This window comes from Felis catus, chromosome F2 (genome assembly GCF_018350175.1).
Source record: "Felis catus isolate Fca126 chromosome F2, F.catus_Fca126_mat1.0, whole genome shotgun sequence".
Classification (NCBI taxonomy): domain Eukaryota; kingdom Metazoa; phylum Chordata; class Mammalia; order Carnivora; family Felidae; genus Felis; species Felis catus.
This window is the reverse complement of record NC_058385.1, coordinates 68,402,999-68,425,574: the sequence shown is the minus strand read 5'-3', so window position 1 is coordinate 68,425,574 and position 22,576 is coordinate 68,402,999. Positions and strand designations below refer to the sequence as shown.

At 47.9% G+C, this 22,576-nt stretch overlaps 2 long non-coding RNA genes across 9 annotated transcripts in view; one reads left to right on the top strand and one right to left on the bottom strand.

The window, feature by feature from the left end:
* The window catches only part of LOC111558569, a 243,718-nt gene that overhangs the window by 177,940 nt on the left and 43,202 nt on the right, over positions 1–22,576 (bottom strand). For 5 of the 6 annotated variants that reach the window (XR_006592311.1, XR_006592314.1, XR_006592313.1 and 2 more), the window contains exons 3-5: positions 21,383–21,538; positions 14,150–14,325; positions 11,640–11,871 (exon numbers count right to left, since the gene is read on the bottom strand). This is a non-coding gene — a long non-coding RNA (uncharacterized LOC111558569). The remainder of the gene's footprint in view (positions 1–11,639; positions 11,872–14,149; positions 14,326–21,382; positions 21,539–22,576) is intronic. The other variant, XR_006592312.1, reaches the window with a different exon arrangement.
* On the top strand, positions 5,340–7,684 carry LOC123383052. 3 transcript variants are annotated; one of them, XR_006592317.1, is made up of 4 exons: positions 5,340–5,568; positions 5,905–6,158; positions 6,453–6,525; positions 7,245–7,684. It is a non-coding gene; the product is annotated as an uncharacterized LOC123383052 (long non-coding RNA). The 3 variants fall into 3 exon arrangements; XR_006592318.1 differs by lacking the exon at positions 6,453–6,525 and having other exon boundaries at positions 6,973–7,684; XR_006592316.1 differs by having other exon boundaries at positions 6,453–7,684.

Here is a 22,576-nt window from a genome sequence, read left to right as displayed (position 1 = left end):
TATCTTTATGAATGTATGAAAAAATTGTTATACATATAGTTGCTACTTAGTATTTACTCAATAAACAAATTAATACATGAAGCAATTATAGAATAAAAATTATCATGTGAGTCTTTATAGTCTTTATCTCTCCCTTGTTATTCAAATAAAAATCTTGCAATTGTCCAATTAATTTCCCTAACCCCCTTCTTCTCTAGAGAACCAAGAGTCCTGCCTGAAGGAAGAGGCCAAAGAGAGTTACATTTTAAAAAACTTGAGGTTGTTGGGAGAGATATAAAACTGCTTAAGAATTACAAGGAAGTAATTCTTGGCGGTGGTACCTTTAGAGACTCTGAAGAAGCCACTAGGTAAGAGCAACATGGAGAGAAAAGGGAAGGGAGAGTACACGATGTTTCAGTGAATGAAACGGTCCTTCCCCCTCTAGTGTTCTCTGAGGAAGTCAATAAAAATGAATATGAATTACTTTTGTATAATTTTTGCTCTAGCTACTTTTTGTTGTTGAGATGAGCCCTCTCTGAGGCTGGACCATATAAGTCCCTGGAATAATGAGGATTACAACTGATAATATACTGTGTTCTCCACTGTCAACACCTGTAATGCACACCATTTCAGCTCTCAGGCCAAATGACAGCTCTTTCATTCACTTAACCAACATCTCCTGAACACCTACTGGGTGCCAGGGAATTACTGATTCGCAGTCTACGAGGGCAGAAATACTAGAACATTCTGGTATTCGCACAGAGACATTCAGTCCCAGTGATCCATAAACTGACATTGTTATTTTCAAATGAAAACTGAAAATTAAAGTCTGTGGGGGATCTGGCGAAAGTGTAAGTGCGATTTAGCAGTTGATGTGGCAAAACACCAAACTTTCTTTATGACTCAAACTCCTTCTCCAGGACCCCTCTCCTTTCCATATAAAAACATCCTTGAACTGAACCTGTAGTGACAACCTATCGTGATGTCTATACTTAAGCCTTGTCAAATGCCAGAAACAATGACCACCTGTCACTCAGGGGCTCAGCGACTGCACAACCTCACACAGTTGTTGTCTGTTTGCAACCATTGACAATCAACACTGAGAAACAATAATTGCACAGACCCAAGTGCCCTAAAAATATTGCATCAGGCTCCCCTGAGCTGTCAGCCTGGTTTTCCTCTCTGCAAAGAAACCCGCTGATTGCCTAGTGACTCTGATGGGCAAGATGAATTATCAGACAAAGCCTTTCCCAAGCTCCCAGATGTTATTAGGTAGATGGAGAGAGAGGCTGAAGTCATACAGAGGCATGACTTTCAAATGGGCAAACTAAAATAGATATTGTGGTATGAGTGGGAAGGGTTACAACAGCTCTGGAGCTAGGTCATGCTTAACCCCTACATTTTTCATGATGCTGACACGTTTAGGGTCCCATTCCTTGTAAGATCTTTACTACCCTGTCCAAGATGAGCAAGTCACTTGACCTACATGGTCAAGTCTCAGGGCTGCTAACTATAAAATGAGGATATTATTACCGTAACAGAATTTAACTTCATAAAAAATTATGTATATGGGTATATGGATATTTATACCTACCCAAAATAGTGTGTGGTACATAAGATTATATAAATAAAGCATCCTTTTACATCCTCTGCTACAGCATTGCTAAATGTTATCGTGTCTGGCATAGCAGGCATTTGCTTTCCTAAAGGAGTCCTGAAGTACAAGACTGAGTGGCCTTTGGGACAGAGTCCATGTTTCAACAATGAGTCATTCAAACTCAAGTATAGCCTAGTGAACTGTATAAAAGCTGGAGATTAGGAAAGTTGGAATCTTGTTTGCAACCACTCACAAAAAAGAACTATCCATCCCAAAATGTCAATAGTGCTAAGAACGAGAAGCCACGAAATCACCACACTGTGAGGAAACTCAAGGTAACCCCTTGAACAGTCCATATAAACAGAGAAGATGCCTAGGGCACCTGGGTGGCTCAGTCAGTTAAGCGTCCAACTCTTGATTTCGGCTCAGGTCATGTTCTCACTGTTCATTCGTGAGTTTGAGCCCCACATCAGCCTCTGTGCTCACATTTCAGAGTCTGTTTCGGGCTCTCTCTCTCTTCCTCTCTCTCTACCCTTCCCCTGCTCATGTGTGTGCTTTCTCTCTCCCTCTCTCTCTCTCTTTCTCTCTCTCTCTCTCAAAAATAAACAACCAAAAAAGAATATTTTAAAAACAGAGAGAAAATGCCTGAATTATTCCAACTGTCCCAGCCATACCTGCCCAGATGTCAAACATGAGTGAAGGCACCATCTTGGACATTCGCTTCCAGCAGAAACAAAATGACAACCGAAGAACCCAGAGGCATCCAATTGAGCCAACCCAGATGTCTCCAGCAGTGAAAGCACCTTCAGCTGAAGCCCCACTCAGCTGGAAGCTATCCTCCCTGTATGCTATTTTCATTCATGACCAACAAAAGTGTGAGCATAACATAATGACTGTTGTTTTATGTCACTTCGTTTTGGGGTGGTTGGTCCACAGCCACCGATAATGAGAACAGTGATCTGTTAATCTCAAAGAAGAGATTAACCTTTAGAAATCATGAACCTGGTTTCAGGAAGACCGGTGAATTCAATCTCAAGCTCAGTGATGCCATATGTAAAAAGGGGGATATTAATCTCTATTTCTCAGGATATTGAGAAAATTAAATATGATCAGAAGTTTAAAAGTACTTAACAATAGGGGCACCTGGGTGGCTCAGTCGGTTGAGCGTCCGGCTTCAGCTCAGATCATGATCTTGTGGGTCCGTGAGTTCGAGCCCTGCATCAGGCTCTGTGCTGACAGGTCAGAGCCTGGAGCCTGTTTCGGATTCTGTGTCTCCCTCTCTCTCTGACCCTCCCCTGTTCATGCTCTGTCTCTCTCTGTCTCAAAAATAAACAAACGTTAAAAAAAATTTTTTTAAGTATTAAACAATAGTAGCTAACCTAGTAGAACTATTGCACAAGTTTAGGTTTGATTTGGTCTGGTTTGTCTTCAGAACATAGAGCAAAGATAATCGTTCTCTCAGACCTTGAACATTGAGTTGTAGAAAGGGACATGAAGTGGTTTCATCTCAGAAATCCCCCTTCCCCCCACCTGCCTCAAGCAGGCATCCCTTGCAATCCATGTCAACAGACCTAGGTTGGAGGCCCACTTCTAAACCTCACTTGAGTTACTTCCTATCTCAATATCCCAATATCTCAACATCCTCCTGTGTAAAATAAGGACACTCATCTCGGGGCGCCTGAGTGGCTCAGTCGGTTAAGCATCCGACCTTGGCTCAGGTCATGATCTCACGGGTCACGGGTTCAAGCCCCACATTGGGCTCCGTGCTGACATCTCAGAGCCTGGAGCCTGCTTCGGATTCTGTCTCCTTCTCTCTCTCTGCCCCTCCCCCACTCTCTCTCTCTCTGTCTCTCTCTCTGAAAAATAAATAAACATTAAAAAAAAAAGGACAATCATCTTATAGGGTGGATCTGTGGATTAAATGAGATAAATGCATGTGAAGCACACAGCACAGTGCCCAGCACAAACCAAACACTCAGAATCCTTTCCTGGCGTGCGGTCCACCTACTTATGCGATGTCTCTGAATCCCAGCACTGGGCATAACCTAGACTCTAACTGGGCCCTTGGCAATAGCAATAAAATAAACTTTCTCTCGCTCCGAATGATGCCAAAGGGACAACAACCAGGAAAGAGAGGTGGATCTGTTTCTCCTCCTCATTAATAAGCAAAGCGTTCTGTGCAGCCCAGGGACATTTCCAGAAAGTCGAAGAGGAAAATTTGTGACTTCTTCCAAAATCAGGACAGGAGGGATCCCCTTCGGCAGAAACACCCGGGATGGAAACCAGTCTCACACAGACCAGGCTGGTCGATCTCTCTGAGTAAACCCACCCCCACTCTTTCATCTGGGGGCTTTACCACCTAGCATTCTGACCAACACAAAAAAATTGGTCTGCGAAATACAAAGGAGTACCAGTTGGAGTCCAGATTTTTTTTTCCCAGGCCTGAGAAAAAGAATTGTCAAAAAGCCATTACAACACCTGTCAGCAAGAAATTAGGCTGCTCATTGAGATGCAAAGCCTGTTCCCTGGCTCCAGCCTGTGGAGTTCAACACAACCCAGAGCCACGCCCTTCTGTCCTGAAGACACTGTTCGCATCTACCCTCAGGACTCGGGAACCTGAAAGCAAAAAGCTGCCACCCTAGGCAAACCCCCTAAATGAACAGCCCCAATGGTGGGACTGTCCAATTCAAGAGGTCTCGTTGTCCGGGACGAAAAATGAGGAATAAGTGCACAAATATGATTGGAATCCTTCGAGAATTGTGAAATGATGAGCAAAACCGTAAAAGGGTTTATTTGAAAAATGGAGTCTCTTTCTGGTCTATAGTATCCGTGGTTTAAAATGAGCCTGAGACTGTTCTAAGGAAGACTGCTGGATTCAGTGATTATGCTGTAAATTGAGAGGAATCCCCACTGCCCCCCCCACACACACACACACTCATACTCACACTCATCCTCCTTAGCCACCCAATTAAAACATTTGGCTTTTTTTTTTGTTCCAGGCGTGTCGCCCATTTAGAGTCCTGTTCATTCTACACTCTCTCTGCTTTTACACAGCCTCCAAGATTCCCAAAAAGGCTCGGCTATGAACGCAAGAAAATAATTCCCAATATTCGGGCCACAAAGTATTTTCATATATATGACGAGGGCTGTCACGTAGACATTATAGCTTAAATTGCAAACCACCGCCTTCCCGGCACTTCTGCATCTCTTTCTGGAGATATGTTTCAGACAGCACTTACACCTCGGACATACCATATTTTCCTTATGCATGTATTTATGTTTTGTTTTGCCTGAACAGAGGTGAGTTCCACGAGGGGGATATTTTCTCCATTTTGTTTACTGCCCTCTCCAAGGAGCCCACAAGAGCGCCTGACCCACCCCAGGCACTTGTATAAACCAAGCCTCAATCAGGAGACGGAAAGCACAGCGGCTATTTAAACAGAATTAGAATTAAAAATTGTTAACCAGACACGAAGCTATTAACCTGATGACTGAGTAAAAAGAGAATTCTCAAGTAACCACTTAGGCCTGGGTTAACCAAGGGAAGAGGCTGAAATGATTAATTATTAAAACTGTGGAACTTGGAGAAGGGGCCCCTTGGAGCTGAAACTCGAGCCTCTGAGGAGGGGACACTGCTGAGCGGAGACCGGTGTCCCTGAGCTCAGCGGAAGACCACCGCATGAGCCCGGGACCCAGTTATGACGAGGGGCACTGCCTGGCTGATGTCTGGCACGGGCGTGATGAGGCTGAACCCACACGCAAACTGGCTTCAGGGGCTGCTACACGAGGGCGCCGCTGCTTCCAGAAGGATGCTTACCGGAACCGGAACCGGAACCAGAAACCAACAGGAAGCCCCAGGAAGCACGCGAGTTCACGCAGCTAGTAAAACTGTGAGGTTGAATGAAATCGTAGGTCTCTTAGGTCCGAATCCTAGCTGAGGATTTTTCCCAACTCAACAGGCTGAGGAAGAAGAAAGGAGCCAGGGCAGGAAGGTGGGAAAGGTCAGGGCAAGTAGAGGGGGGCCATGGGGACCATCATGGTGGTGGCAGGGAAAGGAGTTGAGATTTGCTACAGCAGGCAATTGTATGTTTTTAAACAGTCTAGTGAAGGTTGGTTAATATATATATATATATATATATATATATAATATATATATATAATATATGTTTTATATATATTATATATATATATATATATATATATATATATATATATATATATATATATATATACACACACATATACATACACATATATCTCCCTGGTATTATTATGTACCAGGAAAATTTTCACTGACAGCATCTCATTGAACCCTGTTGAATTTACAGATAAATTAAGTGAAAAAAATATTAACTAACGCGGGAGCGGTTCCTAAATTGAAAGTACCAGAGGGATTGAAATCAGGATCTGTGACTCCGCCAAATCCAGGGCTCTTTCCAGAGACCACACAGGCGTTCATTTAGGAAAACAGCAGCCCATCGTGGTAACCCTGATTGAGAGCAGATCCTAAAGTCAGCTACAGCAAAAATCAACATAAGCACCCATGTCAGTGCTTCTTTTTGAAGTTGACAGCGCACCCCAGGTGAGCCTCGCTGGGGCCCGGGTGTCTGCTGAGTTTACTGGAGGCGGGTTTGGTTTATCTCACTGAACGGGGCAGGAGGCAGGGAAGAGGGATAGAGTTGAGGCACAGGCACCCAGAGGAGAGGAGGGAAGAGAGAGGGATGGGGGAACAAGACGGTATCTAAACCTCATGTCCAGGGGCAGCTCCAGCCCTGAGGGATGCTTTAACATGCTGAGGGCTCCAGGTGGCCCCACTGCAGGGCAGCTAAGGGACCCTGTGCTCTCAGAGATGTCACACTGCCACCAATGCCTCCAGGAGCCCTGACAGGACACCAGGAGAGGACAGCAGGAGAGGGAGAACATGGCAGACACCATAGGAAAACCAGCTTGTAAGCACTTTTGAGACATCCGGGGGTCTCCCAAGGATCCCAGGGGAAAGAGGGGACTTGGACTTTGAAGCACGTGTGTGTGTGTGTGTGTGTGTGTGTGTGCGCGTGTGCGTGTGTGTGTGTGTGTGTGTGTAAGTTCCAAGTTTAACTGTTAATGTGACCCCATCTATATCCACAAACCTTTGAGTCCTGGGAACACTAGAGGTCACTACATTATTTCCATCAAAAGCTTTAGCAAAAGAACAAAAGAAATGACAAACTGAAAGAAGAGGCAAGGAAGGACAGGGGAGGGGAGGAGACGGGAGAGGGCTGGAGAGGAAGGGAGAGGAAGGGAGAGGAAGGAAGGAAAGCAACCCTCCTGCTTGGTCCACTTAGTCCCAGGCACCGAGCCCCGCGCCCCCGCAAACAACTGCCCTGAGAGATTCAACTTTTCCTCCTCTCTCTCAGCCAGAGCAAAAGAAGCTGTAATGAGGTTATTTATTCCCCCCAAGAAGCACTGTGGTAATAAGTCCCTTAGCTGACTCCTCTCAGGCTAAGCTACCTCACAAATATATGAAATGCCCAAACCCGGCAATCAGTACAGCTAATTGAAATGCCAACTTGAAGTTCACTACACGAGTGCCGCTGGGGTCACAGTCATTACCAGCGATTAAATGTTATGCGAAAAGATCCATGAAGAGACACGGTTTTAGCAATATGCTTTAACCCTGCACCCACAGTGGGAAAAGGAAAAGACAGCCAAACCCTTGACAAGAAGGCGGGACTGGAACCAGGGCAGAGCTCGTCCTGGGGACTGCGTCGGAACACAGACCTAAGGCAGTAGGGGGCGCAGAGGCTGGCTGCCCAAGTGGACAGTAACAACAGAGGCAGACTGAACATCTTACTAAAGGGCCTGCGATCGGGATGGTCCAGCAGACCCTGGGATCGGGTCTCGGTGCCAGTCATAGCTTCGCCTCTTTTTTCTCACCTGGAAAGCAAAGGTAATACTGTCTATACCTCGGAACTGCCGTGAGGATTAAATGAATAAGTAGTTTAAGTGCCGAGACGAGAGGCTCCTGGGTGACTCAGTTGGCGAAGCATCAGAATCTTGGTTTCGGCCCAAGCCATGATCTCACAGTTTGTGGGCTCGAGCCCCTCGTCCAGCTCTGAGCTGGCAGCACAGAGCCTGCTTGGGATTCTCTCTCTGCCTCTCTCTCTGCCCCTCCCCAGCTCAGGTGTGTGCTCTCTCTCTCTCTCCTTCAAAATAAATAAACTTAAAAAAACGCTGAGATGAATACCTGGCACATAGCTGTTCTTCAACACGTTCCCGAGGCACCCGCGTATGGGCGGATCCAGTCCGGAGGGGCGGAGGCTGGTGGTCAGCCGTGATCCCCGCAGGAGGAGACTGAGTGGAGCTTTTCCTGGCCATCCCGACTCGCGGCGGCCCGTGGGTGATCAAATGGGTGTCCTCAGACTACACTCTGCTCCACCTCTCAGTGCAGGGAACTGCTGGCGGCCACCTTCCTGCCTCCCCATTCTCAAAGCTCACCTGCTGCAACCTGCCTGCTGGCACGTTCCTGCGGTCCCCCCAACCCTCCTACCCCCTACCCTCCTACCCTCCTACCCTTCTGCCCTCAGTTTCCTTCTCTGCTCCCTCTTCCTCAGATCACCCCGGAAATAAAGGCGTCCCCCAAATTTCTACCCTCTGCCAGCTCCCTTCCTCCCTCCACACTGTCCTGTGCACCCGTGCCAGGCTCGGGATGAGAGACGCACGTGAAGGCACGCGTCTGGGTAACATTAGTAAACGTGTAGTTTCTGGAGCACTCACTGCGTGCCGGACCTTTTATTCACCTGACGTCGTATATCCTCACGTTTCCCCCAAAGAGGTATGAGCCTCTCGTTTTAGAGATGAGGAAACGGAGGCTACTTAGCCCAACGTCACACAGCTTATAAATGACCGGGATTCAAACTCAGGTCTGCCTGACTCCAGAGCTCTCACCAGACTGAAGGCCCTGGAAGTCGGAAACCATGTTTTATGAGTTCTTGTATCCCCGCGGCACCCAGTGTTACTAGCTGAGCACACAGTAGGTGCTTGGCGACTGCTGAGTGCCTAGCAGACTCCTACCCGGACACACACTTGCCTGAGGAGCCCGTCAGCCAGGGAAGGGTTAACAGCCTTGGTGGATGGAGCTGGCAACGTACTCTAAATAATGAGCCTCTAGAATTCTCGCTAATGACATTCTCCTCTGGCTGCTTCAGGTTTTACTGGCTGGAGTAATGAATTAATTAGTGAATATGGGTGAGAAGCTCTTTGAAGCTGTAAAAAGCCCAGAGTACAAACACTAAGAAAAGGGACCAAACAGACTAAATCAGATACCCTGCGAGTGCTGAATAGCTCGCGGTGGCCGGGCCACCAGCTCTCTGAGGACTAGGGCAGACAGAACAAGGGAGAGGGACACCCGGCGGTGTCGTCAACACACCCAGACACCAAAGGCAGCCTTCAGAGGCTCCCTGTCACCTGGGGTCTGGCAAACAGTCCATCTGGTCTGCTCATTCCCATGGAATAACAGTGATTGCCTAGATGACGGTGTCGGGAAGAATCGGAGGCCACCTAGAGGCTCAGCAGGAATCGTGTCATGTTACCAGTGTCATGGATGTTGATCCACCGGCTCAACCGCTGCTACAAAATCGCTACGTAACCAACCCAGGGACTTACAACAATCGTCGTTTACTTTTATAATCTGCAGGTCAGCTGACCGAGGAGGGGCTTGGCCGGTGTGGCTCAGCCCCGCACACTCTCGTCCCCCGCAAGGGATTAGCAGCTGGTGCAGGTGTATTCTCCTCGTGGTGAGGGCAGAGGTGCAAGAGGGCACCATTGTGTCTCAGCTGCTAACGTGCCACTGGCCAAAACGAGACCTGAAAATGAGATGGGCCCAGAGACAAGAAAGTGTCCCCAACCACAATGGGAGGACAGTGTAAAGTTAATTAGAAAAGGGGGCTGGATACAGAAAGGGGTAAAAGGGGGCGTCTGGGCGGCTCAGTTGGTTGAACATCCGACTTTGGCTCAGGTCACGCTCTCCCAGTTTGGGAGTTCAAGCCCCACATCAGGCTCTGAGCTATTAGCTCAGAGCCTGGAGGCTGCTTTGGATTGTGTGTGTGTGTGTGTGTGTGTGTGTGTGTGTGTGTGTGTCTCTCTCTCTCTCTCTCTGCCACTCTCCCACATTACATTACATTAAAAAACATGCCACTCTCCCACATTTACATTAAAAAACATGTAAAAAAAAAGGGGGGGTAAAAACTTAGGGCCCTTAGTATCATCTACCATGGGGACCCAGGGCTAATATGGTGGTGGCCACTCATCAAAGATCCAAACTCCCTACCCAGCTGCTTCCGCAAGGCAGCAGGCTAGAGCTCAACAGTGCCCGCCCCCTGTAAGCAAGGCATGAGCGCTCTGCTTCATTGGTCCCAAGCAGCCTTCTACCCTCACTTCTGCTACCTATCTGGTCCCTGACGGCACCAGAGGCTAAAACCACCATCGTAAAGTGTGCTTTATCCTTAACACTGGAAGTCAGATACATACGTGACATCATCTAAGCTGAGAAGACCACTATCAAGGAAAGGAAGTATTGTGGATCAGCTGTCCCACGTGATAAACAGCTAAATTAATACTGGCGGGCAGCGGTTGAACATCTAAGCCTAACGAAGTACAAACATGGAACCTTTATTCCCTCCAGGCACCGCCATCAATGCTGCTGTGTCACATCTCCTCCTCCACCCCGTAGTGACGTCCCATAGCTTTTTGGTCACTTTTAGATACTAAAAAACTCAGCCCAGTGCAATGGAACACAAGTAAGTGTCATGTCAAGTTTGGCATCCACACCCTCCCCTCCCCCTGCTCGGTGCTCAGCCTCTCGGCCCCAGGGACCTGGTGGGGAGGAGGAGGTGGTTTCCCTCCCTCCTCTGTCTCCACTCCTAATCCCTCCAGAGGAGAAGAGGGCAATACAGAGAAGAGGAGGAAAGCCTTCTTTCTTTAGGTCACCTATGAGCTCTGAGTGGCTGGCATCCAAATGCTGGCTGTCTCACAGAGCACCCATGGGAGGACGTATGGGGTCTCTCCATCACACAGCTTCCTCATGTGGCAGATGCACTCTAGAAGCATCTCTCCCAGCCCCACCATCCCCACACTTGTACCTCACCCTGCAACCTACCCCACAGCCTACAGGGGCTGGGTACCAGCCACACAATTGTCCCAGACATCTTTGATGCCCCATCTCTCTCTCGTCCTCTCGGCCACCATTCTGCCCTGGCTATCGTTGAAGCAACGAGCTTTAGAATCTTTCTTCTGCTGCCCCAGGCACCCCCTGCTTTCTGCCTGGGGCCCCTCACCATAGCAGCTGCGTGCTGGAGTCTGCTCAGCCGCTCTGGCCTATGTGCAAACTGGAAATACACAGGAGTCAACCCCGCCTGGAAGCTTCATGGCCAGTGGAAGACAGAAATGGTTTTCCATGACTCTAGTGACAATTCCAAGGCAAGAGCCCGCAGGATCAAGATCCATTTGTCCACAGCAGTAACCGCCTCGAGAATGCACCCTTAGGACTGGCTTCCCCTCCCTCTACATCCTTTTTCCCAGCCCCTCCACTCTTGATCTCCAGATTACTTCCCCAAATAAATGACCTGCATATGAGCCCTTGCTGTAGGTTCTGTTTCAGGGGGACCCCAGTGCATGTGAGCCCTTGCCGTAGGCTCTGCTTCGGGGGAACCCCAAGATAGCCCAGCAGACCATGCTTGGCTATTCCCCTGTGGCAACACTTGGCTTATGTGAAACTCCTACATCTTCCCATGCCGCAGGGATGAGGTAGGCTGCGGCTCATGGTCCTGCCTATAGGCACCGCAGCTGTGCCTATACCAGTGAACTCTTCCTGGAGGGAAACTCTCATTCAGACGCGAAAGACATGGACAAGAGCTAAGAGGGGGAGATATTTGGTGCCCATGTTTGGGCAGCTTGGTAATCACCCCAGCTTTGTAACCCAGGGAGTCATTCAAATAGGCCAGAGTCCAGAGGTAGCACGTGCCTCATTTCCACACTCCACGCTTCACACGACGCAGCTGAAGGGAAGAGGAGGAAAACGACTTACCCAAGATGACTCATAGGTTACGGGCAGACGCAGGCAGGACCAGAGGCTTCCTGACTCCCAGGCCAGTGCCTTTCCCCCACGGCCACCACTCTTAGGGGAGGAGCATCGTGCCGTCAGGGCACAAACAAACACTATGAGACTTTATACACAAATGTGTGGATCCTGGTTCTTCTTAGTAGCCGTGTGGTCTAGAACAAGTTATTCAAACCTCTCTTGAGCTCAGCTGCTTTACCTGGAAAACAGTTACAATAACGCCTTCCTCATAAGGTCGATGTGCTCAACAGGCATGTGATTGATAGAAATGCTTACAATGATTACATGACCTCTCAAGGCTCTGGGTTTCTTATCTAAGAAATGTTGATAAATCATCTTCAATATTCATATTCCTGGACTTTGGGGAATCACAGTAAGATAATACATAGGAAATCACTTTAAAAATAAAAAATATTACACATATAAAAAACATTACCAGTAGTAGTGTTGTTAGTTGAAAACCAAAATAATTCTACCTGCCATCATTCAAATCATCCATCGGTGATTTCTGAGTAAAATGCTGCTCAGGCTTTTCATAGAGGGAGGTACAACAGGTACCCATTTCCATGGAGTAAGGAAAAGAAAGATTTGCAGAATTACCTGAGGCCTTAAGACCTGAGAACATTCTCTTCTTGTTGTTACTGCTTCGCCATGGTCAGAAGGTCGGTACCCCAAAATGTTCTTAAGTGGCGGACGTAGGTATTGCACAATGAAAAGGTAATTATTGTCCCAGAATTGGGGAAATATTGGTTCTTTTTTAAAGAGATTGACCAAACTGAGGCAATTAAAGCTAAATCCCCCCAAAATGTGACCAGAACCCAGGAAATCACTGACCACAAAAGGGTCCTTTCAAGAGGAAAGTTAATAATTGCCCTATATTCCCCAAAGTGCAATAAACATACCAGTGACCGGATATAAAACAATATACGTTCAACAAATGATCACGAGCTGAAGCCAAGCACCCATTTGTTTTTTGCGTATACATACGCATATGCACACACACACACACACACACACACACACACGTATATCTGTATGTATACAGAGAGCAATCAAATGACTCGCAGGTGCTATTACACTAGGCAGTGCTGATAGACCTGGGAACCTCATCCAGGCTCTGTGTTTCTAGAGCTTATCTTCTTTCCACTCTGCCTTGTTTGCTGCCTTGAAGGCATCGGCTGTCTGATTCTCCTTAGTGACCCACCGCAAAACCCTGAAACCCCAAACCCTGTGATTTGTCCTAGCTGGGAGCAAGGAAGCACAGGTTGGTTTGACCGTGTTAGGCTCCTCACGGGGCTTGAGTGGAGAAGACAGTACCCACAAGGCAGGGGATGGAGTGTGTGGGGGCAGCTCCCGAAGGAGAGAGAGGCTGGTGGGTCCCAGGGACAGGCACACCTAGGAGCTGGTACCTGAGCGGGAGGCACTTCCTGACCTGATGGAAACTGTTCATACGTCTTTGCCTTTGTGGGCAAGTTCCATCCTTATCAGTGTTCTGTGTCTGAGAAAAAGCGGCATTTATTGCTATTGATGGTGACGGTCCATACCCTCAAGGGTCACCCCTCTGGTTGTCGTTGACAGCACAAGACCTGGGGCTTGCTCCTGGGTACAAGGAGTTGAGACAGGTCAGTGTCTTCACCCTCAACCCCGCTGAAATTCAGGTGGGGCGAGGATCCTTGGCCACACCTAAAGCCTGATGCTTCTGGTTGGATCTGGAGAGTTCCAGTAATGAGGAGTAGCTCCAGCAAGCAGGGGTTGGAAGGACTTCAGGGGCATGGCGGGTCTGAGGCAAGGGGTCAGAGGTGGTCTTGTGCAAACCAAACACACTGTTTCCGCCCAGGCCTTCAGCCAGGCCAGACTCAGGTATAAGCTCCACCAGCCAGTCTTGGGGCCAACCCTCAGACCTCTGTTTCCCCCCCCCCCCCCATCCTGAAATGGCCCAAAGGCTCCTGCTGTCCCTTCTGTGGTCCTGAACTAGAAAAACTAGAGCGGTACTGACCAGTACTTCGAGACCTGAACAGAACCGAACCAGGCTGCGGCCTGGGTCGCGAGGCTGGAAAGTGGGCAAAGAACAGCCGGGACCGACAGAGGCCCCTGCAACCCAAAGCTCACACTCCGAGCATCTAAGGAAGGCCAGCTTGGGTCTCCCAGCGCTTGAAGCAAACGGAGCGCTCCTTATAATACAGTCACTCCCCTCTTATCCGCGGGGGGAATGTGTTCCAAGACCTCCGCCCGACGCCTGAAATTGCAGACAGTACCAAATCTTCTATAGACTGCTTTTCCCTTAAACATACGTACCTATTTGGCATACGTATGTACCCATACGTATTTTGAGGTTTAATTTATGAATTAGGGACAGTAAGAGATGAACAGCAATAACTGCTAATAAAATAGAAACCATTATAACAACCTGCCGCAATAAAAGTTACGGGAACGTGGTCGCTCTCTCTCCTTCAAAATCTTATCTGTCTTGTACTCACCCTCATCGGGCCGACTTGAGATGATAAAATGACTGTGTGGCGAGAGGAAGCGAGGGGGTGACTCCGGCTGTGTCGGGGGGTGGGGCTACCACTGATCTTCCAGTGATTGGTGGGAGGGAGGCTCATCCGCTTCCGGGAGGTGGCTGCCCACCGGTGACGGACAGGGAAAGCGGAACCTGGGGAAGGGAAACCGCGGATAAGCGGGAGTGCGGGAGCACGAAGGACTCAATAGCACCACCTTCTGGCGAGAAGGAAAACTACTGCAGTAGAATTTGAAACCCACCTAAAGAGAAACAACCCAGCTCAGACCAGGAGGAGCTTCAGAAGTCACGTCCTAGGTCAAGTCTCTCGGTTCACGAAAAGGGAAACTGAGGCCCTGAGAGGAGAGGAGACTTACACACGATGAAACAGATTACCGGTGGCAGGACTGAAGCTTGAATTTGAGACTCCAAGCCTGTCACTGAAAGTGTTCTGCCTGAGGCTGTAGAAAGCAAACCTTGTTTCTTATAAAGAACTAGGAGATGTAGGGGCGCCTGGGTGGCTCAGTTTGTTAAGTGTCTGACTCTTGATTTCGGCTCAGGTCATGATCTCACGCTTTGTCAGTTCGAGCCCAACGTCAGGGTCTGTGCCTTCAGCGTGGAGCCTGCATCAGATTCTCCCTCTTTATCTGCCCCTCCCCGGCCCAGGCTCTCTCTCTCAAAAATAAATAACATTAGAAAAAGAAAGAAATAGGACCCGGAGCTTCATGTCCCCACCACCACTGTGCCAAGCAGCATGCTAATGTAGATTACTGCTGTCTCCACTCTACAACGGGGGCTGTGAGCCTGCTCGGGGGTGTCCGAACTCCTGTTCAGGCGTGTTGGTGCCACAGTTCATGTGCTCTGATCACAATGTCGTGTTGCCTCCTGGCAGATTCAACACTGAAGTCTGGAAGATTTCTATTGCAGCCGCCTTCCTGTATCAGTGAAGAATGCATTCACTCGATGTATCAGGAAGCCTGATGTGCACCCCTGAATTAAACAAACAGGGCTTTATCTTGCTCACCTATCAAGTAATGTAGAAGTAAGTGGTTGCTGGCATTTATTCAATAACTCGATAATGTCAAGGCGAGCAGCAGGGCTGTTCTCTTGACTTTTTCTCCCTCTTATCACTCCAAGGTTTCATGAAGCTACTGAATACAAGGCCACAAGAAAGAGGGAAGCGGGAAGCAGTGTCTGTTGCACTTTGCCTTTTTGTCAGGAAAAGCATAATGCTTCCCAGAGTGCTGGGGGGACCCAGAACCCAGTGACAGAGCCGCCCCGTCCACACTGCGGGATGCACCAGGCACTATGAAGGTGCTCTTAGCTAGGAAGATGTGAGGCCCCGATATTGTCACAGAGGCTAACCACATCTGCCATACCATGCTGCCCCCTGAAATCTATAAACCGCCTCAGGCTGCAGCTCACCCTCCATCCCGTCATCCAAATGGTTATGACAGCCTGCGCTGCCCAAAAGTTCCTCTGAAGTCACCTCTTTTGGTTCTGTCTCCTTTATCGGGGTATCATCCGAGGTCTAGCATTCCTCATCTGATAATTTCAATGGCATTGAAAAGTCCCTTTATTATCTGGCCCCCACCTACCTCCCTATCCTTATTGGTCTTCGCTGAAATTGCTGCTGATAAGCAACACCAACATGCACGTGTGCTGTGACTGGTTCCATTCCTTCCCACTCGCCACTGCCCTGCCCCCTCCACCATAGCCTACCCAACCCCATCCAACCCCACCAGATCCTCACTCTTAATCCAACATATTTGTTCTCTTCTCATCCTTCAAGATGGCTTAGATGACCATTCCTCCAGGAAGCCTCTTTGGATTCCCACCCCTACCCCGTGTTGGTTACATGACCCTCTGTGCTCCCATAACACCTAGTCATGAATTACACTCTCACTGAAACACCGGGGGCTCCCAAACCCCAACCCTCAGCCCCATCCTCTCTGTGGGTCTAGATTTAATGGCGTCATGACCTTCCTCTATCAATTGGGAATACATTCACTCACTTTATCAGAAAGCCTGATGGACACCGCTGAATTAAATGAACAGGGCTTAATCTTGCTCACATATCGAGTAATCCGGAGGCACGTGGTTGCTGGAATTCATTCAATGGCTCGATAATGTCAGGGCCAGGAGCAAGGTTGTTCTTCTGACTCTTTGAGAAGGGCCAATAGTAATACTCTCTTCCCTGCCCAGTTCTGAATTAATTGAGAAATAACTTGTAGAAAATCAATACATAATCTTTTCACTGATAAAAAAAAAAAAGTGACACTGGAGAATATATATTACAAATCTGAGCGAGCGAGATTCCCAATCCTGCGGCCCAGAGTTAGACAGATGCAATCCATTCGTCTGCTTCAGGAGACTGAAGCTGCTTCCAGGTCCGTGCCAGCTCCGCCCCTGCCGACCCTGTCTCCCGGCACCCTGTTCTCAGGCTGTGCGTCCGGGACTGTGACCCCAGCATAGTAAACCCATGCATCTTGCTCCCTGCTGTTTCCAGAGGGACCACTCTGGTTTGCCCCTCCTCTCTGCCTGCTCCCTGTGCTACAACCAGAGTGGTCTTCCTGAAAACCGGATCTAATCACGTCACTCCACGGCTCCTAATCATCCAGAGGAAAAAGTGCCTTTCAGCTTAGCATGGCGTGTGGATCTGACACCCACCTTGCCCAGAGCCCCTCACCTTCACCCACCCCAGCCGCATCTCCTGTGTTCGAGCCACACCAGGCTCCCTGGACACGCATGCCCTTTCTTGCCTCATCCTCTTAGCACTTGTTATTCCCTCAGCCTGAACAAAACATCCCCTTTGGTCTGCCTTCCATATACAATCCTGTCCATCCTTTAAACTAAGCCAAGTTGGGGCGCCTGTGTGTCTCAGTCGGTTAAACATCCAACTCCTGGTTTCATGATCTCACCATGCATGGGTTCAAGCCCCACAGCAGGCTCTGTGCTGAATGTGCAGAACCTGCTTGGGATTCTTTCTCTCTCCCTCTCTCTCTGCCCCTCACCTGCTTGTGCTCTCCCTCTCTCTCTCTCTCACAACAAATAAATATACTTTAAAAAATGTTTTTAAAAAAACTAAATAAGGTCTTTCTCCTCTGTGAAGGCTTCTCCTCACATTATTGGACCTCTGATAATTAACTGGAATATAGCAGGTGCTCAACAAAAGCTCACAGAATGGAGGTGATGTTGAAGGCAACTGGATGAATCGATGAACTTGTGACCCAACTAGATGATAAATTTTCTGCAGGCAGGAGCCACGCCCTATGCTTTTTGATCTCTTGCCAGAGACAAAAATGAGGAGAAAGACAAGGATGATGACAAGTCCACACACAACGAGAAGGACTGCCCTGAATCAGCAGCCCGCTTGGCCCTCGTCTTTCTCCCGGATGTCCGGTACCTCTGAGAAAGCTCTCCAATCTCCCTGATCTGTTGAGAGAAGTACCTGATAACATGTCAGAGCAATGTTTTTGCAAATAGAAAATGCTCTCCGAACGGTTTCATCCCCGGGGGCAGTCCCTGGCTTTGAACGGAAGTGGCTGTCTAACCACTTTAGCAAAGACCTGTGTTGTGGAACACACCCAGGGCGATACCTTGTCATCTGCTAAAAGGCTTCGGAGCAAGAAAACATCCCCGGTGAGAGAAATACGGGCAACGTCAAAATTGCGGGCAGCGATGAAGCCCTGACTGCCACCCTCTCCCTGGACACAGTGTCTGGTTGAATCTTATTCTCCTGTTATTTGAGACACGGCTTAAGGATGGGGTCCCTGCAAGACAGAGTGCTCCTTTGTCTCTGTTGCTGGGGTGCTGGTCTCCCTGTGGGCGGAGCTCTGCAATGCCCCCTGTGCCAAAGATCGGGGTCCGGCCCCAGGCCCCAGCTCCGACATTGACCAGCTGTACTGTATGATCCTGAAAAAAATTATTCACGTCTCTGAGCCTCAGTTTCCCTTTTTATCTCCATGTCTCCGGAAGGCATCTCTGTTCTCTTCATCTTTCAAATCTACGCAATAAAATGTATTTCTTCCCCTTGGGGCACCGGGGTGACTCAATCACTTAAAGCCTCCGACTTCGGCTCAGGTCATGATCTCACCGTTCGGAGTTCGAGCCCCACATTGTGCTCTGTGCTCGCAGCTCAGAGCCTGGAGCCTGTTTCAGATTCCGTGATTCCCTCTCTCTCTCTCTCTCTCTGCCTCTTCCCCATTCACACTCTGTCTGTCTCTCTCTCTCTCAAAAATAAACTTTAAAAAAAAATGTATTTCTTCCCCTCACTCACTCAGCTCTGGCTACACTGGCCTTTGTGCTGTTTCTAACACATTCCAAGCACCTACCTCAGGACCTTAATGCTGGCTTTCTTTCTCCAGATAGCAAGGTGGCTTTCTCTTCATGGCCTTTCAGTCTTTGCTGATCATTCTGCCAATAACTACAACCCCACCCCAACTCCCTGGCACTTCCTGCCTCTTCTTCCTGGTTTATTTTTCTCCATAGTACTTGCCACCTTCTAAAATACTATGTCATTTGCTCACTTATCAGGTCTGCCTGTTTCCCACCTCCTACCCCATTGCAGTGGAAGATCTAGAAGGCAGAGATTTGGTCATTCTGTTCACTGTTTAGAACAGTGCCTGGCACAGAGTAGGGGCTCAAAAATATCTGTTGAATGAGTAAATAATTTCAACACGTGTTTATTGAGCACCTACTGTGTATCAGGCTCTGGGATGTAGAAATGAATAAGACAGCTCCTCAAGATGCTAAGCGTCTGGTAGGAGAGACAAATAGGGGAATATATGTATGGTTCATAGTTCATCAATGAAACAGGTGCCGAAATGGGGGGGATGGTGGGATCAGGGGTAATTTAGAGGAAGAACTAGTTTGTTCTCTTGGGAGGAGGTAAAAGAGGATTGCTGAAGGACTGACTTCTTCCCTGAGTTTGGAAGCATAAAAAGCATTTCCTAGGGTTGGAGGAGCAGGAAGACTGTTCCAAGGCAGAAACTTTGTTTCAGAAAACACCAAAGGCAAGACTCTCATATGCTCAAAACTTCCCATCGTGAGCAGAAGTGTATGCCTCTTATCCTGTTCAATGGGTGTTGAATGTGTGAATAAAAGTGGCTCTAACAAAAAGAGATAAGCTAAGGCATCTTCTAGCTGCACCACTCTTTATGTCCAAGGTGCTACGGTATTATGCCAAAACCTTCTTCCCCACAAAAGAATCTCCCAACGGCCCAAAAAGAAATTCTACCATTATAACCTTCTCTGAGGAAGAGATTCTTCTCAGAAGGCTCAGTGAAAATGCACATTTGCAGACGAAGCTGTCGTCTTGAGCTACTGAGACAGGTTGTTTTGTTAAATACTTGAGTTGGCATCTGGAAATAAGCAGTGTGCCGAGAAGATGTAGAGACGGGTATATCGTCGTGGAGACCGCCATGGCATAGAGTAAGGGTGGCAAACCAGTCTGCCCACCACCTGCTTTGCGTGGCCTACGAGCTAAGAAAGCTCTTGATATTCTTAGATGGTCGAGAGAGGGGAGGCAAGGGGAGGAATCCAAGGAAGAACACTATTTCACCACATGTGAAAATTACATACAGTTCACCTCTCCATTTCCATCGGTAGGGTTTTACGGGAACAGAGCACACTCATCTGTTAACCTACAGTCCACGGCTACTCTCATATACAACAGCAGAGTTGAGTAGTTGCGACAGGGACGGTATAAAGGCTAAAACATTTATCATCGGAAGACTTAGAAATGCATGGCTGTGAGCTTGTCTTTGGTAAATAATACTAGCCCAGAAGCTACCAAAGGGTAACAAGCAGGGCAGACGAAGCCACCCCTCTACAGGCTCACTAGCAAGTTATTTGAAAGCAGAACTCGGACCAGAGGGTCTCTGTGATGGTTAATTTTACGCGTCGACTTAGCTAGGTAATGGTATCCAGGCATCTGGCCAAATATCGGTCTAAATGCTGTGAAGTCATTTTTTTTTAAGATAAGATTAACATTTAAGTCAGTAGACTTTGAGTCAAGCACCTCACACTCCTAGGGTGGGCCTCATCCAATCAGTTGAAGGCCTTAAGAGAAAACAGACTGAGATTCCCTAAGGAAGTGGGAATTCTGCCAGTAGACTGCCTTCAAACTCAGGCTGCAACATCAACCCATCCCTGGGTCGGGTCTCCAGCCTGCTGGCCTCCTCTGAGTATTTTGTGTGAATAAACAATAGAATGTATGTGTGTCCATATGTACATGTGCATGTTGCGCACACACACACACACACACACACACACACACAGCCTACTGGTTCTGTTTCTCTAGAAAACACTGTTACAGTTTCCAAGAGGAAGTTTTTGAGCAGGAGTTGACTCGCTCTTTTGTCTTCTCATAAGACCTATTGTTTCATTTTATGTAGATGCGATATCAGAAAATGAGGGAGAGGGAAGGATTTTTCAACAGAAAAAGAAGAAAAAGAAAAGGAAGAAAGTGGCCAGCGGCCAAAAAGGCCCTGTGTCCGTTCAGCTCCTCTGAGAAACCGACGTGGACAGGGAGTCAGCAGCATGATAGACCTGTAGAGGGGATGATGTTGTCTGTGAGAGAGCTGTGGAGGGGACGGTGTTGTACATGGAAGATAGAAGGAGCAGGAGTAGGCAGATAAAGGCTCCAGACCATGATGCTGGTCTGACACCTAGGAAGGGAGAGGGGAGAAGAAAGAAAACTGCGTAGGGAGAGCTTCCCTGCGGTACGGCTCGGAACTTTTCACCCAGCCCAGTGGGAAGCTCCTGTACAAAGACGGTCTGGAGAAGTGTCCAGCCCTGGGTAGTCATGGCAGCTCTGGGAGCCCCACCTCGCTCAGGCAGTGGGTCCTGAGGGCCCCACCACCAGCAGCTGACTGCACTGCTCTGGGCGGTTCTCTCCTGAAGGCGATATTTAAGCAGACTCCTACCTGGCTGCCTCAAGGCCTCACAGGGCTCTCTACCTGCATGGATGGTTGGAGAGGTTAGACAGAGAACGGACACTGAATCCACACTCTGTCGTTCTTCTTTATGGGTCCAAAATCTTACCCAAATACTAAACTATTAGTATTAAACTATTAGTACTAAACTATTAATATACTTTTAGGAAAGGCACATGGAACCAAAGCGTTGCCCCATAATGTGAACTATTTCTGATATGATAATCACGGGGGACAGATGCTGTGGTTGCCCCAGCACCTCCTTGGAGACTCACATCTCTGTCATTCTCAGTATTGTTGTTCTGGTGGCACCGTCCACAGGGCTTCGGGAGGGCAGGTCTCCTCTGCCTGGAGGAGCAGGACATTTCAGGCTCAGGCTGAGCGATGAGTTGAGAGAGAAGATCATGATCATTGCCAGGAAAATCAAAGCCCTGTCGAGAAAACAGTCAAAAAGTAGGTGTTCCTGGGGCTCTGGGATCGCTGGCTGTAAAGGCAAAGGAAGCATGGCAATATCTTGGCCATCGTATGCCGAGGGACCCCCAGAACTGAGAAGCAGTAAGGAGTGGGGCTGAGAGAGGCAGAGACCTAAGGCCAAACTAGCAACTTTTTACAGAAAGGGAGGCAAACCCGAGCTTATCACGAACAAATTTTCGTTGAAAACACGCATGTTTCCTCTGGAAGAAAACTGAAATCAGAAAGTAGGTTCCAGAAGGAGTAGTAAACGAGGAAACTGGTCTTTCTAAAAAGTGGGCAAAGCTAAGCCAGCACCTGCAAGTCAATAATAAATCAATTATTCGATTAAACCCAAGTAATTAATTTGGGATAAAAACAAGGTTGAATGTGAATAACGGACAACAGTAACATGGGAGTTCAAAGGAGGGACGCTAGGGACACAGTAATCCAAGGTCCTTGCGTTTTTCAGGAGGAGTTTAGAGACACCATTTAACATCAGACTTGTGTTATGATGTAGTTTAAAATTAAAGGAGACCAAAAAAAAAAAAAAAACCTTCAGGTAATTAAAACACAGGAAAAGGGATGAAGGGAAGAAGCATAAAAAATGTCAAATAGAGAGCACAAAATAAAGTGATAGGACTAAATCCAAATATATCAATAACCTAAATAAATATAGACTAAACCCTCCAGTAAAAAATGGTTATCGAGTCTGGGGCAGGAAGCATGTAAGATAAGTCTGGAATATATTGTTATACCAGAGAGCAAAGAAGTTATCAAAGATGACACGTGTCAGGTCAAAAGGATTATATAAATATAATAGCCCACACCAAGAGGCTCTCATTGTTCAAAGATGGGACAATTTGCGCATCAGTAAAAGGTAGTGACAGTCACTACAACTGAGGAAGATACAAAAACGATATTTGCATTTTCAAAACACATAAAGTATAGTAGCAAATAGACCAGCCAATAAGTGCAATGGAGAGAAATACATCAAATATATCATGATGCTAACTTTT